Here is a 10,950-nt window from a genome sequence, read left to right as displayed (position 1 = left end):
CGTCCCCAAGAGTCAGCATAACAAATAAGAAGAAGGGAAGGGGGAAGAGATAAGATGCTAAAATCTACAGAAGAAGAAGAAGAAGAAAGAGCTTCCTAAGCAAGCCAATATCAATCAGCCGTCTGATTTGCTTCTCTGTAGACATGTTGATATTGAAGATCTCCTCCGAATAGATCTCTCTTCCATAAGCAGCTTGAGATAGTATCTTTCAAATTCCAAGAAACATTTCCCTTTCCTTTTAGGCAAGAGATGACAAGAGACGAATCTCCTTCTATGATGACAAAAGCATCGTTCATATCAAATTTGATGTTTCATATTGTGGCCCCCCCCCATCCATATTCTCTCGTGAGGACTGAGGGGCGGGCCACACTGGTTGAATCAGAAGTATCTTCATTAACAAGCAGTAATCGTTCATATCAACGATCATCAGCGTAGTAGGAATTAGGATTCGATTATAATAGAAATAGTAAATCTGGACATCATTGTATTGGCAATGGTCAATAAGCTTGTGAATAGGATGGTGGATTAGTCCCACCTTATGTCCATGTCAAACTTAAGTTGGCAACCTTTTACGTATGATAAAATTGATAAATTGATAGTACAACCACACTCTTTTCCCATATTCGACGCCGTGGGGTCCAATGTGGCAATGTGGTGTAATTTTACACGACATATGTGAGAATTTGGTGTCATCGCATTCAACCCTCCCGCCCCATATTAGGCATTTCATTTGCTTTTGAGTTTTGATAAATAAAAGGGAATAGCGCATCGGATGGCTACTTTGGTTTTCTTATGCCTTTTATATATCTTCTCTTGTTCTATTTGCCCTACTTAATTTGTTGCTTATTGTATTCCGAGACGCAGTTGATCGAGTTGAATAAAAATATGTCTTTTGGTTCTTTTAGAAAAAAATATTCTCCAATCCGTTTACTTGATCCGACGGTTTGCATAACCTATATTTTATTATTTTAATTAAAATAATGGAGTTGTTGAATATAATTAAGACAAAGTGAATAAGTGAGCAAAGAAAGAAGATAACCATTTGTTAACAATTCGAGGAATAATGCGAGATGCATGTATAAGAAGAAAAAGAAAAGGAATTAAAGAACGCGGGACATTAGCCGGCCATCTATTATTACACAAGATTTGCTAAAAATATCCAAATAGGGTTTACTCCCTAGTCGGAATCATTAATGGAAATTACCTACACTACTATTTGGTAGTTATAAAGAAGAAGAAAACCACTTGAATAACTTGGTGGTTAATCTACTCTGAGGACATTAGCCAGCCACACTTTTGAGTTTTCATTGATTCATGCATATATACAAATCTCAGGCACCGGCCTCGCCTGCCTTAGCCCTATTTAAAGTTTTAAGAAATCACCACGCATTTTCAATTCCATCCCCACAATAAACAATATATAATAGGTGCTTGGTGCCAATGCGTTTGAAACAAAATATGAGTAGGTGGTTCATCTAATTATATACATATCGGAGGGTCCACCTCTGCTGTATCAGCAGTTTTAGGGAAAAAAAAAAACGAAAGAAAAAGAAACAATCTAGAACAATGAAGTGGGTAATAAAATAAGAGACGACAAAGTGAACTCTACAAGCTTTTTACAGATTCTACACAGTTCATCATGATGTATATATATATCTTGGAACACATTCATGCAAAACAAACAAAAAATGGAAAACGAGGAGTCCTGAGTCCTCCTGAATCCTGAGTGAAAGTAATCAACACAAACCAATGCATGGGGAATGGGGAATGGGGAGGGACTTCATTAATTACAATTACAAAAATATATATTGTACTGGCTGGCTGGCTACTTGCCATTAATTAAACTAATAACTATCAGCACAACACCCACCATCATGCATCCGGTTTGTTTTGTTTGTTAGATCCCAAAAGTGACACTCCCTACAACCACAAGGTACAAACAGCAGGATGAAAACTATTATATTGTCTCAACTTTTAAATCTTTAACTATCCCATTCATTCCAAAATAATGGTATATGAGTAGAGAAGTCATCACCTGAATGCTGAATATACATACAATCCCCACAAGGGATGAAGCTATCAACTCAACCCAATTATACGGGAAACTCCAGTCCAATTGATGTCATGTCAAATTGGAGTAACGCATGCATGAATCCCTCTAATCCAGGGGGGGGGGGCATGTGTGCCCCAAGGGCCAAGGCCAACCATCACCAACGCCAGCCAGAAAATAAGGACCCCAATAGAGCTAGTGTGGGTACTGGCCGTGGCCGGTAGTGATATCGGCAATATGCGCGTATTTGGCTTGGAAAGAAAATATGGTAGTGAAATGTGTGCAATACAACTTAATTAATTAGCAGAGTTAAATGCGTTGCCAATATGGTTTTCTAATTCGATACCAATGGTTAAAATAATTTTTAGTTTTTTAATAGACTCCGAAACAGCTCTCTTGCATTTAGTCAGTTTGCATTTATTCGAATTAATTTGCATTTGTTGGCACTCAGCATTTTCAACTGCTTATTTATTTATTTTTTTTAAATAGTCACTTATTTCATCTTGAGCGTTTGATGGTCTTTTTCTCCAATAAACACTTAAATAAGTAATTGTGACTCTTTTGTCTTTTATTTTCTTTCAAATTTTCAAAACATCCAATCCAAAGTGAATGAATAAAAGTACTTTGATAGAAGTGCTTTAATAAAAGTACTTTGATAAAAGTAGTTTCATAAAAATATTTTTATAAAACTGTTTTTGTAGAAGTACTTCGATAAAATTACTTTCGCAAAAGTACTTTTACAATGTTTCCATAAAACTGTTTTTTATAAAAGTACTTTTATAAAACTAATTTTGTAAAAGTGTTTTCATAAAATGCTTTTGTAAAAATACTTTTATAAAAGGACTTTCATAAAAGAAATTTTATAAAAGTGATTTAAAAGAAATACTTTTATAAAAGTGATTTAAAAGAAATACTTTTATAAAAGTGTTTTTACAAAAATACTTTCAAACCCCGCAATCAACACTTTAGGGAAAAAGGGGTAAGGGTGAATTTATTAATGTTGCATAACACTGAATACCAAAAAAAAAAGTGGGAGAAAAATAGGAGAGAGAGCAGAAAATTATCAACAAGGAAAAATAAGTTACAATGGAAAAGAGAAGGCGGGATTTTTGGCTGTGTTTGGCTTGAAGGAAAAAGGTAGGGAAACCATACAAGGTTTGTACAGGTGTCCCTACTTTTTCCTTCAAACCAAATATAACCTTTAGGAATTGAAGTGTGGACTTCAGTGATTGGTAACTGCTCATCTTGAGGTGAATGAAAATTGGCTTTCGAAAAGAAAAATTGTATAAAGATAGTCCATACATTATAAACCAATTCATGATAAGGGACTAATAATCTAGAGAAAAGAAAAAAGGGAAGGCTTTATCTAGAAAAGGTATTATGGGAATTTTCTGAATTTCATTAGATGTGCACACGGACTTTTAAAACCCTAATGCCATAAAGCAAAACGCAGGCTAAATTAAGTTATATTTGGATAGGTTTCTACTTTTATACTTTCAAAAGTAAATAAGTACAAAGTAAATAAAATGTTATTACTTTAGTATTTTTGCTTTGAAAACCATTTAGATAAAAAAAAAAATTATAAAGTATGATTTCTAGAACCATTTCCTGTTTGATAAAAGCACATTAGCAGCCATGTGACTCATTTATTAAGTCAGTAATGGGAATCAAAGAATCCATTAAACACATTAAGCGGGTTCCTTTCAGATCAGAGATCGAATAGGTAGACTACATAGCTATAACAGTCCATTCAATAAGCAATAAACAAGCTTCATGCCTTAGTTTTGAGCAACAACCAACAATGGTGATTCCAGTGGAAATAGACCATTGAATAGTGGAGCAAATGGAGAAAAAACATTTAAATAGGAGAGAAGATGAAACCGAGAACCCATTTCTTCAAGTTTTTCGTTGTTAATGGTGATTCTTGTTGGGGAAAACAGGGTCAATGTAACTTTGAAGGAGAATCTCTGAGGCGCGTCTGAAGACACTGTCTTTAAAACGTTATTTGCCCCCACTCAGTTTTACTGAGTTTGCTGTTGGGTTACAAGCAAATTCATTCCTAGGATACAACAAAGCCTTGGGCGAGAATCTGCAACCAGCAAAGTTGAAGAGTCTCCAGAGAAACCTTCTATGAGACTGTAGCAGACCGAACTAAGAGAGAGAGAGAGAGAGTGAATTTTGAAATTCTGCGTTTTGGAGTCTGATTCATGCTCCTTAAATAATTTGTGAAGAGGTATGAAGAAAAAGTAGGTGCTTGTTTAGAGAAGGCACCTTGAACAGTCACAATTTCAAACATTGTGATTGTTCAAAAAGTAGTTAACAGTTGGTGACTGTTAACTTTGAACTGTGCCTCTTGATCACACCCAATCGAATCGTGACCGTTGATCAACGGTCATCAACACACAAAAACCAGAGCCGTCTATCGCGAGCCACGCGGGTGCGAGCAAAGTGCGCCTTTAAAGCGCCTCATTGCGCCGCACACACGCGCGCGCATGTTGTGTTGTATCGAATCCCCATACTCTCCTCTACTAATTCTAAGGAGTGTAAATCAACTCCTATTAAAAAACTGAAAACAAAACTTATAATTTTCCAATGTGGGACAAGTTCAAAACTGGGTTTTTTGTAAGAGAAATTTTGATTTTTCAACCAAGTGTGCAGGTGCAACTTCTCATGTGATTGACCAATCAAACCCATTGGATTTAATCTCTTATGAGATTAAAATCCAACAATCCCTCACATTGATTGATCAATTACATAGTTCTCTCTCAATCCAAACTATTATGACACAGTTATGCATACAAAAGGTGTTTATCAACTTAAACCTCTTGTTAGTATAGTTATCTCAAAGCCTTGTCAAAGTTATTGGTGGTAAGACCTTAAACCAATTATTCTCAAGACAGACTGGAGACACCTATACACACAAAAATGTCCAGACTCTACAAGAGTTTCAACTTTTGCTTAGCACTATTATGGCCATGTGCTTCTTTCCTAGTTTCATGAACAATTCCGAGAGCAGACCCGAACCCTCGTGAGAAGCGGCACCACTTCTATGTTCGCATAGGTGAACAGGTTCAAAACTGGGTTTGTAGGTGGGATAAGTTCAAAACTGGGTTTTTTGTAAGAGAAAAACTGATTTTTCAACCAAGTTTGCAGGTGCAATTTCTAATGTAATTGACCAATCAAACCCATTGGATTTAATCTCTTATGAGATTAAAATCCAACAATTCTAACAAAGAAGTAGTAGCGGCAGCAACCGACCGTGCTCGAGCGACGATTTTCTGTGGGTTGGTGGTCGAAGATAGGCGACAATGGAGCAAGTTGAACAACGGTAGGTAGGTCTAAGGCTTGAAAACAACGGTCAAAGGAGAAGTCTTTGTTTGAGGGGTTTTATTGAAGGGTGGTCACACATGACCACCTTTTCCACGAAAATGTAAGCACAATTTCACCATAAAGGGGTTTTTGTGCTTTTAAAAACTATGAAAGCTAAAGTACAAAATATGCAATTCAAACAATGCATAAAGCTTTTATACTTTTATACTTCCAAAAGTACAAGTAAAAATCTATCCAAACAGGGCTTTAGATAATTTAGTATTGAGGATGACGCAGCGTGGAAGCAATGAGAACCGGAGCTAGCTATGCAAGCACTGGGCGATTGCTAGCTTCTAGCGAAGAACACCGAATTCTCTAGGAGAGAGAAAATGTGGCGAAAATAGGAGGAAGAGAACTCGAAAAAATTTTGAAAATATGAAGTATGAATTGATTATTAATTTTGGGAAAATAGCAGCATTTATAATACATTTGGAAATTGTAAAAGAACTAGGAAACAACAACTAGGATAGATCCAAATATCTAATCTAACAGGATCGAACTCTCCTTGGTTTGATCTCCACTGTCTGATCTCCCTAGATGCATAAATCTTGGATTATCTTACTAATCTTGATGCTTCTTGGAGTCTTTCTTGATAATCTTGGAAGAGTCTTGTTTTAGCTTGCTAATCTTTGGAAGAGTCTTGCTTTGTCTTGCTAATCTTGTATTAGTTCTTGCTTATTTTGAATTCTTGGGCTTAACCTTATCTTGAATTGATCTTATCCTAGGAGCTGCCGCCCCTAGGGGTGAGATGGGCCTTGTGATGGACCTCCATCAGAGGAAAATAACAAATCTATCCAAAATATAGAGTTACCAATCCATCAATTTGAAAAAGTTGATGCCTCCTTATTTGCTACGTAATGTTGTTTCTTTGAACAGATTGGTTTTGTGTTTTAGTTAGCTTTTTTGAATTGAAAGTTTGATTGGTTTTTTCTACTATATCGATTATATAATTGAACCAATGGTTGTTTCATGGTGATAGGAAATGCCTTGTTTTGTATGGGAACCCGCCACATGGTCCTTATTGCTTAAACTTTGCAAAACAACCTACTATGGTGATCTTATTCGTCTTTTGCAGACTATTTTCTGTCTTTTGATGATTTCCCTTTTTCTATTCTTTTTTATTACAAATACAATCGAAAAGATTTCGCAATTAGGCCTTGTTTGGTTTGTTAACCAATTCAGGAAATTTGTGATACCATTTTACCATAGTGAATGTTTTGGTGAAGAAAAGCAACAAGTGGGGGAAAACAGTGTTTTCAATTCATCGTTGACCCGGCCGGTCGAGCTGTTTGAATTCTTACTCGATCAAGATTTTGGGTCTAGTTCAATCAAGACCCATCATATGGTAAAAAACCGTTGACTTGGTCAAGAACCGTTCGACCTAGCCAGTTCAAATGTTGACCCATTCGACCGGGTCCGGGTCCTTGGGTCATGCGTTGCACACTCAATGTATGCAAACTTTTGGAGGCCATACTTTTGCATTCCAATGTTTGATTGGATAACTTTTTGAAATTTGTGTCCTAAGGTGCCTATTTTCGCCAAAAAACTCCTTACTTAGCATCAAATTGTAATTTTTAATATTTTTTATAAATAAAAAAATTAAAAACTGAGTTAAAAATATAAGTTAAATATAAAAATACATATGACATATCTAAAACATATTTATACATTATTTATTGATAAAATATATATATTTATACATATATATATATATATATATATGTATATATATATACATATATCTATCTATCTATCTATCTATCTATCTATCTATCTATATATATATATGTATGTATGTATGTATGTAGACATATGATGGTGTGGAATGGTCTGAACTGTTTGACCTAGTCAATCAAACAGGTGACCTGGAGGCAAAAACGGTTCGACCTCCAGGTCAATCTTTATAGCATTGGGGGAAAAAACTAAAAAACGTTAAGGGAGTATGATATAAAGTATAACTTTTGCCTTTTAACTTCTATACCGTTAGTTTACCTCTCATAGGCGTTGTTCATTTAGGGAGAGGCCATTTACCAAAGGAAAAACTTATCCAGCTAAGTAACTTATCTATATTTTTTTTGTTAAATTTATCCAAGTAAATGAGGCCTCTCAACTTTCCCATATTCTTTTACCTCACCCACTTTCTCAATTAAGTTGTTAATTTTTTTATATTTATTATTTTTATCCTTGGGTCCAAATCCATACTTTTTTATATTATATTGTTTTAATGAGTATTTTTGACATATTACATTTTGAACATTTACTCTCTATTTAGGCTATATTTGATTTGAAGGAAAAGGTAGGGAAGGGTAAAAAAAACCTTTACAAACTTTATATAAGTTTTCTTATTTTTCCCTACCTTTTCCTTTAAACCAAACATAGCCTTAGGAAAATTAACTTTCCCAAAACCCAAATGGGAGAAGAGTAACAGTTCTCTGGGTAAGTGATATCTGAAGAAAACATATTCACCATGGATCCCATCTAAACCATGAAAAAGAATGTAGGAGAGTCCCCACTTTCCTCCAATAAAATCTGCGAAACGAACATGGCCATAATTTGTTTTCATGAAAAGATAATAAAAAATTTAAAAAGACTTTTTTATTAATATTAATTAATGATAAATAAGATCAGGAGTAGTTTGACCATTGGTCAAAGAAGAGTTGAACTTGAATGGCATCAGATCATAGAGTGGAGTGGCACTGTGGCGGTGGCCCCATCTGCTAATCCTTACTTGTCCCTTCTATTTAACCGCTTCTTCAATCCTCTCTCTCTCTCGACGTCAATCATTCCACCGCCAGTCCCGGGCGTCAGCTTATGAAAACTGAAATTCCACGAGATGCCATCCACAGCAAACGTGGCTTAGACATTTCCACACGTGCAATACGAAATGCGTGAGATCATTTTCAATTCTCATCGTGATACTAAAAATAAAATAAAACAAAAAGCGTGGATATTTGATGAAAAAATCTAGGATGGTGGTATGCAGTGCCTCTCTGCTTCACCGTAAATTAAAAATAAAAAATAAAAAGAAAAAGAAAAGGGAAAAGACAGGGGCTTGGTTATTGGGCAAAACCATATTAATGAATAATTAACGGTAGACGAGTGACGTGAGGTGCTTCATTTTCACATGAAACTGATTCGATTCTCTTGTTAGGTTTGATTTGAATTGCAATTTGGAATTGGAGGAAGCGTGTGAAGTGTTAAAACCAAATTGCTAATAATTAAGATGCATAATTTTAAAAGCAAAATCTTAAAAAAAAAGTGCTATTAAATATTAATTGCTTTGATTTGTCTTATAGTCTTGGGCAAGAGAATTTGATGGCATCTGCTGTTGTTTTTAGGTCAAAGTCAAAGTAATTAGGCCCCTTTTGTTGTCATCTTGTATATTAAAAAAGCGGGAGGTGTGGTGTCATCTCATGCATCAATAAGAAGGAGGAGAGGTTCAACTAGACAATTAGTCCATGACTCCATGTGTGGGTGTGGGCAAGCAGAACTTCAAGTGTTACACGTCATCGCACTTTGTGGCCGGAGTATCATGCCTCATACAGTCATACACACAGTCACACGTAAGTTTTACAGATACGGCACTAAAACCAGAAATTTCTTCACGCTCCACTCGAACCAGAAATTTCTTCACAAATAGCATAGGTTTTATTTGTTTTAAGAAATAAAACCAAGAAACAAGTTTGAAGCCAAAGAAATATAGTTCTGAGTTAATTAGAACCAAATTTTGCAAAGCTCTGCCCCTATAAAGCCTTTATGTAATAAAATAATGTTGGAAATTTGCAGGTACCCCCCCCCCCCCAACCAAAAAAAAAAAAGAAAATTAATAATAAAAAAAGGAAAAGATGGAAATACGGGGTTTTGGTATCTCCAGTTTGAGGATAACATATATAATGCGCATGGACACATGTGACTCCACATGTCATGAGACAGATTGAGCATATCTCCACGTGGCACACATCAATGGACGTTTTGTCGTGATACAAAAAAAAAAACAAGTTTATCTTGTTTGGACGTAGGCAGGCCAGGTAATTAATATATAAGATGGTAAGTAGCAGCAGGCTTTGGGTTTTTGGCATCCATACTGGCATTGGCATATATATAGCAGCAGCAGCAGGCAGCAGCACGTAATGTAATGCCTAATTTCCTAAAGGGTCCCCCACTCCCCACCCCATTTCCATTTGTGGTGTCCCACTAACACTTGCCATCCCAAACTTAATAAAATCTAAAAAGGTGTTATGCACTGCACATGTCCATTATTATTATTATTAGTTCATTAGTTCTCCACTCTTTTTTTTTTTTTTTTCAAGTAGCAGTTTATTGCCACCATCACCATGAATTTTCAACGTACGGTTGCATGGATGAGCAGAGTGTTGGTGTTGTTGTCTTGTTGATTGCTAAAAGCTAGCCTAAAACCAAAAGTATATAGTACGTAGTAACTCTAATCACTAATCATCATCACCACCGAAAGTCGAAACTCCAAAGGTCACCAAATTATATATAATAATTATAATTACGACGAATTGAATAAAGCCTGTCATTGATTATTGAATAAGGGAAATTAGGAAATTAAAGTTATCAATATATAGGTGTCCGTGTGAAGAAGTGTTTGCTACAATAATATTAGTACAAGTGGCGTGTGAGTGAACCGAGCCGAGCCGACCCTCAACCCTCAAGTACGTACAACAATTCTGAATTCACATGGAGATGTTAACAAGCTAGTCTCCATTGTAACATTATCCCTTAACAATAATGCACGCATACTGCATACATGATAGAAATCGCATTGTTGATGAAGCAGCGACTCACGTTGACGTGGGCCCATCCGAGTGCCGAACAAGGTTTCCTCGTTCTCGTTGTTGATAAACATAAACATGCATGTCACCGGCCGACACTACCGATTCAACCTCCTTCTGTGGGAACTGAACAATTGTCGTCTCTCTGTGATCGGCAACGCCGCCCGCCGCTAGCTATTCCTTTTTTGTTTTTCATTTCATTAGCAGAGCAGCACCTTTAATTTTGTCTCAAATATATATATATATATATATAGGGACGAAGAGAAGGACACCCACACCCACCCACTGGCCAATGGCCATGCACTGTTACTTTTACCTTTCATCTTTCCATTCATTATTCATTATATGCGTCGCTCGCGGTCTGTAACTTTTTTATTTTTTAGCCTTTGCCCTTTGGAAATTGGGACTAGTAGGGTCGTGTTCATCAGGCCAAGTCTTAAAAGGAATTTCACAGAGGCTACTATTCATGGTCGAGGACAACGAAATCGAGGCCAACATCATCATCGCACTATAAAAGTATAATCGACAGTAACACCCATCACTTTCTCATGTTCATGATTCATGAACGCTTCCCATCTTCCTCTCTCTCTCTCTCTTTCTAGAATTCTGTCTGTATCTGACACAATTCATCAACTTCTAGGTGGGTGCCAATCCCAATCCAAATCCAAATCCGATGTGGAACAGCGCTAACGTCAAATAACAATGATTTTGAGTCCTCGTGAAATCCATGAGGCT

This window comes from Nelumbo lutea, chromosome 5 (assembly GCF_056320005.1).
Source record: "Nelumbo lutea isolate HS-2025 chromosome 5, American lotus-T2T, whole genome shotgun sequence".
Lineage (NCBI taxonomy): Eukaryota > Viridiplantae > Streptophyta > Magnoliopsida > Proteales > Nelumbonaceae > Nelumbo > Nelumbo lutea.
Note: the sequence above shows the minus strand (reverse complement) of the source record.